The following is a 13346-nucleotide window of genomic DNA, read 5'->3' on the forward strand; positions in this document are numbered from 1 at the left end:
ATGATGAAAACCTTAACTCTAACTAACCTGTTTAATAAAACAAATTTCTTGCAGTCTACCTTGTGCCATATACGGCGTTTCACAACTTCTGAACATATATATTTGAATATGACAAACTTTACTTTACTGTTACCCCTTACTGTGTAAAGAATACTGTGAAAGAGGGGTATTCTTATCTAAACCTGTCCTTTCATGTGACCAGTCACAAGTCCACTCTCACAACTACTCTCCCGGACCTGGTTCTGAGTGTAGATGGAAGTTTTAAAGAAATTGTTTCTGGAATGTCCATAGGGCACTGCTCCCCGGCTCTTGCAGATTCCGGCTCCCCACTATCATTCTCAGTTTGGTCTGGGACGCATTTCATGGGAACAAGGTGCCGACGGTTCCGCTTAATCGTCCTGCGAGATCCATCTGTGATATATGAAATCTTTATCATTCTGCTCTCGCTCTTGACGAAGGCGGTCGCACTTTTCTCCTCTCCTCCTCCTCCTCTCCCTTAGCTTCCCTGCTTAGCCTCTTGTGTCCTTGTCTAGTCTCGTGTTTTTTGTATTACTTTTCCCTGGAACACTCTCTCACAGTCTGTTCTCTAAAACCTAAAAGAGAATTATGGATTGGATCAACTGGTCCCTGAATGCAATTGACACCCCTTTCTCAACGAGAAGTCTGGGCTCGGGTGAGCCTGAGTGCTGAAGATATCTACCTATTTGGAACCATGATAACAGGGTTCTTGCTGATCGGAGCTGGCTTGGCCCTGGCTTATCGAAGAATTAAGGAAGCGGAACCGGCTGTTCAAACCCCCACAAGGCTGCCCGCTGGGATTGAAACGATGGGACGAGGCGTGAGTTTCTCAAAATGGGCTCATTGAGTGCATAAGATCTTGGAGAAGCTCACAGCTGCCGTGAATACTCAGAATAAGACCTCTGAGTGCAAACTGATTACATCTTGGAGGGGCTCGCTCGGAATAAGACCTCTGAGCGCAAATTGGATTACATCTTGGAGAAGCTCACTGCGGTCGTGAGTTCTCAGAATCGGCTCTTTGAGCACAAGAATGACAACATCACGGAGCGTAAGTTTGATAACATCATGAAGAAGCTCACGGCTCTCCAACGGGAGATTGAGAGACCAGTGTTGGACTGTTAGAACAGCTTTGAAATTCATATGAGTTGTTTGCACTAAAGTAAAAACCACCATCACTTCATGCGGAGACCCCTTCGGCGCCAGCTGCGGTCTCAAGGCTGGAGCTGAACAACAACACCCTGATAACGACTGTGTTGAGACTGTTCTTCCCATTCTATGCAAGGCCACCTGGGTTGGCTGGAAGACTGTTTACTTAGCCTGGCAGGGCGAAGGACACTGTCTCAGCTGAACTCTGGACACATACACACACACACGCACACAGACACATATATACACATGCAGTTATACACTCATCCCCCCTCCCTCCTCCAAACGCCTTCGACGCTTATTCCCTTCCGATGCTGACGGTGGATCAAGGAGACCAGCGCATAGGCTGCAGGCCCGGATGTACTGTCTACATTGGCTGTCTCTCACCCTTCACCCACCCCTGTTGCTTGTCATGTGTTTCTTTGGTGTATTAAGAGTTTTTTCTTGTGCTATGTGCAGAGGTGTTTTTTTCTGTTCTCAAACTGATCTCCCCGTTGGAGCTCAGTCTGGGGGGAGTTATTTTTTCTCCTTATCTTTCCTCATGTGGTGCATTTTCCATTGTTATACCTCTCTGACCTGTCTTCCCCATGTGATGTTTTTGTGTAATGTATGTATGGTCGGAGGGTAAGATGGCGCCGCCATTGCGTGCAATAGGTCGGCAGCCTTAACATGAAATTTCCCCTTGTGGGACTAATAAAGGTATATCAAATCAAATCAAATCAAATGATCTTGGCCTGGTGTGGTTGCCAATATCGGCATCACTGGCTCTCTGGTCTGTGATTCACACTTCTTGCCCCTGAGTGAGCCTGTTGAGGCTTTGTGGGTGATGACGTAGGTTGTATGACTGTGCCTCTTTAATCCTCCTCTCCTTCTCCCTCCGGGCGACAACCACACTGTCAGGAAGTGCAGGGTCAAGCAGAGATGACAGTGTTGGCACTGTGGTGCAAAGTCGTCTGTCCATCAAGAGTTGGGCTGGAGTGTAGCCGTTCTGCAGTGGGGTGGCTCTCTAAGCGAGTAGAGCCAAGTGTGGATAGGTAGCTTATCAGTCTTAACTGCTCGTTCGGCTTCGCCATTGCATTGGCAGTATGTCATGCTTCTCATGATATCGCTAAAGCCAAACAATTTTGCAAATGTCTCAAAAGCTTCTCCCGAAAACTGTGGCCCATTATCTGTTACCAGCTGCTCGTGGATCCCGTGACATGCAAAAATCCCTTTGAGATAATGTGAGAGTGGTGTGTGAGACGGGCACTCTCCACAAATCTTGAGGCATAATCCACACCAAAAATTAGATTTTCCCTTTTAGCATAAACAGATCAGCTCCTAGCTTTTGCCATGCCCGCCCTGGATACTGTGTTGTATCAGTGGTTCGGTGCCGTTTTGTGTCCCACCTCCTGAAGTTTTTCTTAGAAAGTAAGTCTCTTAGAAGTTTGTCTCTCTCTGTGAGCTATGGGATAAACTTTCCAAGCTGGTTAACCATTCCCAGTAAGTTCCTTAACTTACTCACGCTTTGTGGCTCCTTCATCTCCCTCACACCCTGGGTCTTGCTTGGGTCAGGGCTGATACCGCTGGCTGACAGAACATGCCCCAAAAATGTCACCCACTGTTTTGCGATGTCACACTTGTCAATGTTCAGGGGGATGCCAGCTTTGGATCCTACCCAGTACAGAGTGTAGGTGAGAGTCATGCTCCTCTTGTGTTCTGCCCCAGACCAGCACGTCATCCATGTGGCAAACCACCACTTCTGTACCATCTGTGACCTCTGTGACCATCCTGTTCTGGAAATGCTCTGGTGCTGAAGCAATCTCGAAAGGCAGTCTCTTGAAGTAAAAACGGCCGAACGGTGTGATGAAAGTGGTGTATTTGGATGAATTTTCCATCAGAGGTATTTACCAGAACCCCATGTTAGCGTCCGGCTTGCTAAATATGCTGGCTTCAGCCAATCTGCCCATTGTTCATTAAGGTGTGCATTGGCAGATGGCCGTCGTCTTCTTTGGTATCACCACTGTGCCTGAGCACCAATCAGTTGGCTCCTCAATTCTGCTGATCATCCCCAGTTGTTCCATACGGGCCAGCTTCTGCTTAACTTTATCCATCAGAGGTAATGGGATTCTCAGTGGCGTCTTAAAGGAAAAAGGTTGAGCATCAGGTTTCAGTTTGATGTTGTACGGCTGACGTACTTCTCCAAGACCACTGCATAGCTTTGGATAGCAAGTTTTGAGCGGTGTACAGGTGTCTGATGACAAAGACATCCTCTAATATTTCTTTTTCTCCCTTCCTAGTGCAAGCTCGCTGACAACAATGAAGTCCAAACGACTCCTCCCAGGTCCCAGCAGAGCCTTGGTTGGTTTGTGGAGACTGGGAGGATGATTGTGCCTGAAGAGTTCCTTAAACACTTTAAGGGGTAGGACTGTCACATCAGCACCTGTGTCAATTTTAAATGACACGTTCTTGTTATTTATGCTTAAGGTGACCGTCTACGGTTCTCCCTCGCACTTAACGCTACCTGTGAACAAACCATGTTCGTCCTCTTCAACTTTTATGCACAGTTTTGGGTGCCCTGCATACGCGCCTGTAATGTCCTTTTTTCCCACATGCATGGCATTTTATCCCAAGCACATATCAAAACTGGTTTTGTAATGATCGAGTAGGGTAAACTTAAGCTTCTGGAATGGCCTTCAACCTCAACCCTATTGAAAATTTGGGGAGTGCACTTTAAAGCTGGGTCTATGGCAGGAAACCAACCAATTTAAATAAACTTTATTAATTCTGCCCAGAGGATTGGTTAAATATCCAGGCAGAACTATGCAAGAAACTTGCTGATGGCTACCAGAAGCATCTAGTGCAACATTTAAAAAATATTAAAAGAGTTGTATGTAAAGGTGAGGCAAAAAGTATAAATAATTTCTGTTTGCACACATGTAGTGATGTGCTTTAACCTGATAATGCTCAGTGGTTGTAAAATCAAGTTAAAACTGAGGCTTATCTTCCAATTTACGCACAATATAAAAAGTTCAGCAAGGGTTGGAGATGCCACTTAAAAACACCAAAAATTAAAGAAAGCAATTTAGACCTGAGAAAAATAATTGTTGATACTCATAAAGCAGGAGATGGACATGCAAAATTATCACATCATTTCCAAGTATGAAGAACTGGACTGAGACAGGTGTGGACATTGCCTACAAGCATAATCACTGCTACAGGATGGCATCCAAAAACTGAAGCTGGACCCAGTGGAGAATGTGGATGCACCATGGTTTTGAAAGCTCAAACACCTGAATGACCGGTTGAGTTCTCATCCAGTCGGGGTTGTACGGATCAGTAAAGGACTTCTGACACCATGTTGTGTTGTTTAATTATACACAGGTCCACTGCAATGATTCATAAACAACTCTTTATTCGGCCATTCTTAGTCTGTTCAACATAACATTCCATTTGTGTTCACAACCACCCGTCTCGCCCCCTAGCTGCCGTCATACCTAACTACACTGACTGGCTCTGTTAACATCCTACTGTGCAATGCAATTACACCACAGCATAAATCGGCCAGTCTGTGCTACCAAGCTTGCATTCTCAGCCCAATGCCTCTGCCCGATCATTCCAGCAGCTCCCCTTCAACCCATTCAGGTCGATCATTCTGTGCAGTAAGTTCATGTTCATCTACAGATAAGTCTGCAGCAATTTTAGTGAAATTACCCCTCTGCAGCTTCCTTACCATAAGCCACATCACTCCACAAAACACACACATGTTCACTTGATTATTCAATCCTGGCTTTAGAGTGCCATTTCTGCCTGTGTCAATCTTTCAGCCTTGTTGCAGGCTCTCACACTCGACTCTCTTGCTTAAACTACACTAGCTTTTCAGCCTAGTCGCAGTCAGTCTCAATACACCATTACTCTAGTCCAATCATTTTCTTGCCCGCCTTTTTTCAGCCAGTCAGCCTCCACTTTGAGTGGTTTAAATTGGTGCTCTCCGTCATTCTCCCTTTCAGACTCTCATTCGTGCAACCCACCTCCTCCTCATCCCCACCTCTCACACACCTCAGCCAGAGCTCCATACAAACTTCAGTCTTCATCTTCACTAACACCAGTGCATAGACTTCGGGGGGTCCTATCACCACTGGGAATCCATTCTGCCATAATCGTTCATTGGAGCTATTAATACATTCATTTCTCTGTCACTAAATTGTGTTCATTCTCTCCTTATTGAAATAACAATCAAACAAAGTTTCCATGTACCCAAGAAATCTTTTTCTGAAACATAATACATGACTTATAACTGCGTCAGTCTGCAGTGTCAAAGGGTGAAAGTGATGCGCAAAAACAGAGATATCTATGTATGCACAGTGTTGTGGAGTAACGGAATACATGTACCACCGTTACGTATTTAAAATACAAAGTACGAGTAACTGTATTCTGTTACAGTTACTGTTTGAAACGGTGGTATTCAGAATACAGTTACTTTGTTGAAATAAATGGATTACAAGGCGGTCTTTTCCTGTTTCATATGTTAGGCTGTCCCCTCTCTATTTTTGGTAATTCCACGCTGGTGGAAACCCAAACAAACACGCATTAAGAGGCTCTCATGTCTGTGTCTCAATCTCGCGGCCCATGTCGCCTCTACTTGCGGCCCGCATAATGACGTGAAGAAATATTTTTAAAAAGTATTATTCAAAAAATTATTTAATATGAAGGCAATAGGCAGAGTGTTACAGGCATAGCATGTATGAAGCATGTAAATATAATATTAACCACTGCAGCCAAAAAGAGTGCCTGACGAGCCCAGTTGTAAGTAAGCTATTAAGACTCGACTGTACACTGTGTTCGTGTTTTCCTCCGAAACAATAAGTTCTGTTGGAGCAGCCTTTCAACGCCTCTCTCTGTCTCTCGCTAGCAAACTTGACCTAGACAACAAAGTAAAGCTAGTTTTCAGCTACGAGCCCGACAAGGAGCCCGACGTATTAGCCAGAGGTCCCTTTACTACGGTTCGGAGCTGCGGACCTGTTTTATATACGCGCCGAATAGTTTTCTATATGAGATCGCTGCAAAAAGTGCAGCCTTACCTAATGTCCACCTACTGTTACTCATTTATATTAAGATTTAAAAATCTAGTTGGTATTCATATGGCGAGTAACCTTCAGTAAAAGTAATAAATCACACAGCAATAGTACATTCATGTCGTTGTAAAAAGCATGATAAAATATTAAGTAATCCAAAGTATTCAGAATATGTTACTCTCATTGAGTAACGTAATGGAATACGTTACAAAATACATTTTGGGGCATGTAATCTGTAATCTGTAGTGGAATACATTTTAAAGGTAACCTTCCCAACACTGTCAACACTGTATATGCATTATATAAAGCATCCAGATGATATGTTGCCTTTTTGTTTTTTGATAATTATATATAAATGTGTTCTTATACAAGTATGTCTTTTAGGTCTTTATGTATTATGTATAACACTGGGCACACTAAGCTAAGGAGCTTCGTGGAGCAATTCATTTAACACAACAGAGTCGTATGTTACCACTGCTTTGTTTAGTCATGCAGATATTAATTTTAAGATCACTGGTGTTACGTACTTCCAAGAATTCACAAATTATGCTGGCAGTGACAAAAATCACCTCCGTCTTCCTCTATCTTTCATTCGCGTTCTGTCATTCAATTAGGGAGGCAGTACAAACTGTCTATTTATGTAATAAAATACTGTCTCTAGACCTTTAAACTCCAAGGGTTAGTGCCTATGATGCAGAGTAGCTAGATAAACGTTGTTACCTTGGCTGTTCTTTTCTGATAATTCAGTGGACAATATTTGCAAAAATCACCATGTGCGACAGGAGCAACAAAAGTTATATCATTACTTATTTTGATATTATCACTTATATATTATATTATCACTTATTTTGATATTATCTGCATTTTTATTACCAGACTCTGGTGGCAGAAATACGTCCGTCTCATTAATAAGAAATGAAGGTGAAGTGTTGGCAAAGCAGATGATTATATGTATTATATTCAGACAAAATGAAAGTACTGCTGATCCTGCACCTGGTTAACTTGTCAGTTTTATAAAACTGGAAATCGTCAGAGCAGCCACCCCCTTCTGTCCTAAAGGAGTTGTTAACAACTTTTTATTCTCCATCTTGCACGCTCACATTAGTTTACCATGAAAGGCCTGGTTTATCCTCAGTGTTAATGGGATACGCACACGCCATCAAAACACAGAGAGCTGCAGTTTTCTACGAGACTGAAAGAAGAGCAGCTTTCAGTGGCTGTCTCCAACTGTGGCTACAAGATGGCAGTAATGTAAAGCATAGATACACATATTAATTGGTAGGCAAGGAGCTCTATTGCTATGAAATCTGAGATGAGAGGAGAGTGATTGCTTTACTGTGGTATGTTTTAACTTACATCTGTTTTTAGACTTTTTAACCTGTCCTGATGGAACACCAGTGTCAGACTTGTCTTCTAGTTCAGCTATTCTCCTCTGGATTATCACAAAGACAGAGAAACACAGAGAGTTCAGCTGTTGTATCCCAAGATACAGAATTTTGGTCATAGAAAAAATGGTTCTGGAAAACAGAAGAAAAACAAAACAAAACAGGATTTTAGCTTATGCTTGTCGTAGTGTCAAGTTGTTATTACAGCTAAGATGTGTTTTTCAGCCTAGACACATATGAATAGCTCCTGCACTTGAAATCATCAGGGATCATAAATGCTGGGAAAAATATAGCAACTTCCAAAGTGACCATTTTAACCCACTTTAATGTACTGCAAGGGCCTGTAACCCTGACAGTTGTCATGGTATGATGATACAATTTTGCATGGCTTCAGTTATTGTACAGCTGATTGTGAGTGGGTCAGGTGGGAGGCACTCACCGTTTGGCCATGGAGTGATATTACTTTTACTTGTAATGAAGTTTATAGTAAAAATAATACAGACAAATCTGGCTACAGCAATAGCTTCCTCGTGGATGATTAAGATGTGATTTGAATACAACAAATTGAGAAAACATAGGTGCGTAGGAACTTTCAGATATCTGTATAGAAGTACTTGATCACTGTGTTTGCAGTGTTTCTGAGAGGAAGAAAAAAGACTGGGTGAGCTTTGAGATGTGTTTGAAAATTCAGGTTATGGTCAAAAATGATACCAAGGTTTTTAGCAGATGACATGATGTTTTTGGTTTTGGCAAGGCGGTACTAACTGACCTCCTTAGAGCAACTGGACTGAACACTAGAACCTTAGTTTACCTGAATTAAGATGAAGGAAATTTCAATACATCCAATTAGTAATGGCAGAGAAGCTTTCACTCAGGCAGCACAGGCTGTTGAGGAGGTTCGGCTTGACAGAAAAGTATAACTGTTAATCATGTGCATAGCAATAATTGGAGGTCTATTAGACTGATGACCCAGGGGTGACATGTATAAAGAAAACAGAATTGGTCCCAGGATTGAACTCTGGGGGACTCCACATATGAGTGGTCCAGATGAGGACATACAAGGACAAGTATGAAGAAAACCATTAGAGAGCAGAACCAGTGATGACAGCCAGCTTTGTAGTCTGATTAACATGATAAGCAATATCAAGCTGTATTTAAGTCAAGCGGGAATAAAATAGCTCATAAAAATATAATTAGTAATTTTCAATAAAGCTGTTTCAGTGCTGTGGTTTTGTCTATAACCAGACTGGAATGTATCAAAGATGTTGCTTGATGATAGACAAAACTTCTTTAATGAATTTAGGAGGGATAATGTTTGTTGGGTAGGATGAAGTGTGCATGTGTGAGGAAAAACATCCAAAAGATCAAAAAGAAGGAATCTAGAAATCTGTCATAGTCATTATAGTGTGTCACTGCCACAGATCATTCTCTATTTTCAGGGATGAACACAACCTTAATGTTAAAAATTAAAAGAGTATTTAACCTCTTTCATCAACAAAAAAAAAAGGAATAATAACCAGAAACAATACAGGAAACACTATTATAAAGATGAGAAAAGAACAAAAGATTATTAAAAGACATGGAAATGGACTGGCATTTGTACCCACATTTAACCATACATTTATAAAGTGCTTATTCTATATACTCTATACTAAACTGGACAGTTTAGAATCAGCAATTAACCTATCATTAGAATATGAGAGGAAGCCAGAGTACCCAGAAGAAATCCATGCAGGCAAATGAAGAACATACAAGCTCCACAAAGAAAGGCCCCAGCTATAATTTAAAACTGTATAATTGTTGTTGTGAGGTGACCACTCCACCACTTTGTTACCCATTCAGAAAAACTAAAGTTACAGAAAAAGAGCACATAACCCGGGAGAGGACAGTTATTAAACGCAAGAAACAAAAAGAGAAGCATTGTGAGGAACATTTTCTGTCGATAGGTGAAACAAAAGGAACTCAATGCTGAGAATAAGTACAGTTTTTCAGTGAAATGAAAGAAACAATCATTCGATACAAAGCACTTAGTTATAAAAATGTCACTTATTCACTTTAGTGAGATGAAGAAGGATGTTAAAAGTGAGAGAATACATGAAAGGGAACAGAAATAGAAAGAAGAGTAAAACAGAGGATAAGAGGGATGGAAAATGAGTGAAAGCAATGATCAGTTTGCTGGTTTTGTTTTTGGTTAAGAAGTGAATTAAGAGGGTTTGATTAGGCTTCATCAGTAATTAAACAGTTAATTAAAAACACTGTGCTTCAGTGAACAATGAAGAAAACCTAATGGGGATTAGAGAGTCACTTTAAAAAAAACAGCAGTAAGGAGTTTGTTGAACGTACTTATACCAAACATCATTCATTTAGATTTCTCATCTAAACATAATTTAGTTTTGTACTTTTCACATGTTTAGCATATGAAGTAATGACAGAAGGTATTTATGTTCTCTCCCAAAGCTCCACCCCCTCGAGAAGAGTGACTACACTGCCCTTCCACTTTGTCTCTTGCTTTGGAAATGTTACCACGGTCCTTCGAGTTCTGCATTTTAATGATAAATAAACATTTAAAATTCCAGTGAAAGAGAGGGTGTAGACCTTTAACTGAGTGCTGTTCTTGTGATCTTTATCATTCTCTCTCTTTTAGAGCTTCTGGCTGTCTTCTTTTCTGAGTCTTTGTTGATGCATTTTTCTATTCTGGGTTGTAGTGATTGCTTATTTTGATTCCTGGAGTTTTAGATGATTCCCACCTCCCCGTGTTTCTGCATCTGGTTTGTCTTGAATGTGTTTGCATTCCTTTCTTTTTCCCTATCGTGTCCCTGTGTCTGTCTGATCTCTCTGTGTCCTGTCTCCGTGGTCCTTGTTTACTTCTGTCAGGTTTGTATGTCCTGATCTTAGTGTCAAATTTGTTACTTCCTGTTTTATTTTGATAGTCCCTATAAAAATAATAGTGCTGTTTCTTCATTATGTTTCGTTAATCTGTCAGTTTCCAGCTATATAAAGCAGAGTTTCTGTGTAGAAAGTCCTGTGCTGGGATTCTAATCTTGCCTGCCACACACTCACTGATTCTGACTGACACACAGTCAGTTTTGTTGTACTGTAACAATACCTCTTGGCAATAAATCGAACACCATTGATAAACCTGTTTATTTCCCTTACAAAAGTGTAACATTTGTAAGGAAAATGCTTTTGTGGATTGCACCCATGAAGAACGTGCCAAATCCTCCTTCTGCTACTGACTCTTATTTAATGCTGTTTATTGGACTGGATCATTTAAAGCTGAAGGAACAAGACATATTGGCAATGTAACAATGTATTCATTGAACAAGCAGGAGCCTCAGTAGCATGTGGAAAAACCAGACACCAGCCACAACAGCCTGGCACCTGCTCCCCATGCTGGTCACCAGCTTGCTCAGACACTGCTGCGGGACAGCGTCACATTCTTCCACCAGCATTTATTGCAAGTCAGTCAGTATGGTTGTGTTAATCACACTGTTTGAACAGCACATCCAAGCTATTCCCACAAGTGTTCAGTGCAGTTGAAGTCAGCACTGCGGGCAGGCCACTCCATCCTCTCCACTGCCAAATTCTGATGCTAATCCCCGATAAACCCTGCTCTGTTGGTGCAAGCGTTGTTGGAGGATAGAATTCAGTCCCACACTGTGGAGATATGGGATTGCCACTGGTTGCAGAATCTCATCTCGATGTCTCTCTCCATTGATGATGATGATGACAAGCCTTGTTTTTCCAGTGAGGAAGACTGCCTCAATCAACAGCTTTTACCCTATTGGTACAGCAATCAGCATAGTGCTCTCTGCATCTTCTCCACATTTTGACCTTATAATCCAATCAATTGCAGTCTACGATGTTTAGCATTGTCAGAGAAGATTTGACAAGTTTATTTATGGGCACAGCCCAAACACTCTACTCTGCTTCTTAACACAGACGCATTTTCCTTACTTGCATCAGTATCCTGTTGTAAGTTATGTTTCCAGCAGTTAAAGAAGCTACTGTAGGGTGGGGAATATGATTAGATTAACTCCTGCAACAGTAAAATTCACACTCATCTCATGTGCCAGATATACTTTACATTTTTCCACTAAAGACTTTCTAATGTTGATTTGGTTCCTCTGTTGGAAATGTTGTTACCTGCACATAGCCACAGCCACTAAAAACATGCATATTGATGCAATGATGTAGGCCCTGTAGTCAGTAGCTAACAAACCCAAGATTCAGTGTAACAATAGTCCAGATGTTGTGTATTTTTGCTAGCCCAGTAAATGAAATGAAATAAATAAAATCCTCAGGCCTCCAGTTAATGTTGTCTCTGTACTTTTAGCAGAATTAATAATTTTAAGCATAATATAGATATTTTAGATCTGTGATATTATCCTGTATAATGCAGTAATTAGTTTCCATGTCATTTTGAGTGCTGTTACCAAGGTGAGTATTCAAACTGTATGCACTTTAGCCATTTAAATTACATTTTTATTGCAAATATGCTCTGTATGACGATGATGACATGATAGAAATGTATTTCTTTTTGATAGAAAGTTTATGAAACAGTTTTTTAAACAATTTTTCTTTGCACAGAGATGTGCAGTGATGTGTCCACATCTTGGGAGTCATGTGCTGTCCAATGACTACACAGTCCTGAGAGATAACTAAGGTCCAAAGCCTGTAGGTCTTTACCACCAACTAAGCTTTGGTTTATGGATGTACAGTTGAGAAACTACTGAACCTTTTTTCAGTGGATAGAGTACAGGGCAGTGTACTTCCAGGACACTTACACACTACTGTATGCCTTCACTTGCTCGGTGACTCTAGTGGGAGTCTCAATACTATTAACCTGACTTCTTTGACTCTGAGACATTCAGCTTATTCAGCCAGAGGACATTTTGGTCCTGGCTCTGATGTTCCTCAATTTTCATTTGATGAAAACCTGAGACTTCGGAGACTGTGGAATTACATGGATTATTTTACATAACCATCATCTTATCATTGCATTAATTATCATTTCATCAAAGTGTTTATTGAAGCTGCTGGCGTTATGTTATAATTTATATTATAGGGGTTATCATAATCAAATATTAACATTTTTATTACAGGTGCAGTTATAACTACTTTAAAATGAGTGAGTTAAATATATATGTATCATAACTCATATGCTGAGTATATTGGTATAGTAAAATAGTAGCTGAGCAAAGGCCTGAATGCATTCAGGTTCTTGTGGTATTTGAGTTTGCTTAGTTACAGGTGACGGAAGGATATCCAGTCCATGGGGACCTCAAAGGCCTGAGATCTTCACCATATTTGGATGGATGGGGAACTTCTGTGTCTGCAGTTATCTCTTAAAATACATGAATGTTCTGTACATGCAAATTATGTGATTGTAAACGCAAGAGGGGGCGTCATAATACTCTGATGCTATAAAAGCAATCTGAAGTATAATTTTGGTGAAGACCCTTGCTGATGTATGCAGTGATTGTCTTCCCGCGCGTGAACTTCAATAAAGATTGCTTTGACACAAACCTTCTGGACTGTCTTGGTTTTGTACTCTCCACCAATTTCGAACCCATAACATTACACAGGTGTGATTCCACTTATTTCATATCGAAGGATCCAATGAGAATGTTTTATACTCTGAAAACACAGAGAGACCAGTGACAAACGAGATGACATCAGGATCTGATTTGTACCTCATGTGTCTCCAGAGATTAAAGAGACTTTTGGGGAACTACAGCTA

The 13346-nt window shown here is 40.9% G+C and overlaps 1 protein-coding gene across 5 annotated transcripts in view; it reads right to left on the reverse strand.

Moving 5' to 3' along the window:
* tenm3 (teneurin transmembrane protein 3) overlaps positions 1-13346 on the reverse strand; it is a 266186-nt gene that overhangs the window by 250302 nt on the left and 2538 nt on the right. Inside the window, exon 1 of one of the 5 annotated variants that reach the window (XM_063475645.1) lies at positions 7575-7621. The exons of the other annotated variants lie outside the window; for them this stretch is intronic. The gene's annotated coding sequence lies outside the window, so the exon portion shown is untranslated. Of the gene's footprint in view, positions 1-7574; positions 7622-13346 lie in introns of those variants that run through there. 5 annotated transcript variants of the gene reach the window in all.

Source organism: Pelmatolapia mariae, linkage group LG6 (assembly GCF_036321145.2).
Source record: "Pelmatolapia mariae isolate MD_Pm_ZW linkage group LG6, Pm_UMD_F_2, whole genome shotgun sequence".
Lineage (NCBI taxonomy): Eukaryota > Metazoa > Chordata > Actinopteri > Cichliformes > Cichlidae > Pelmatolapia > Pelmatolapia mariae.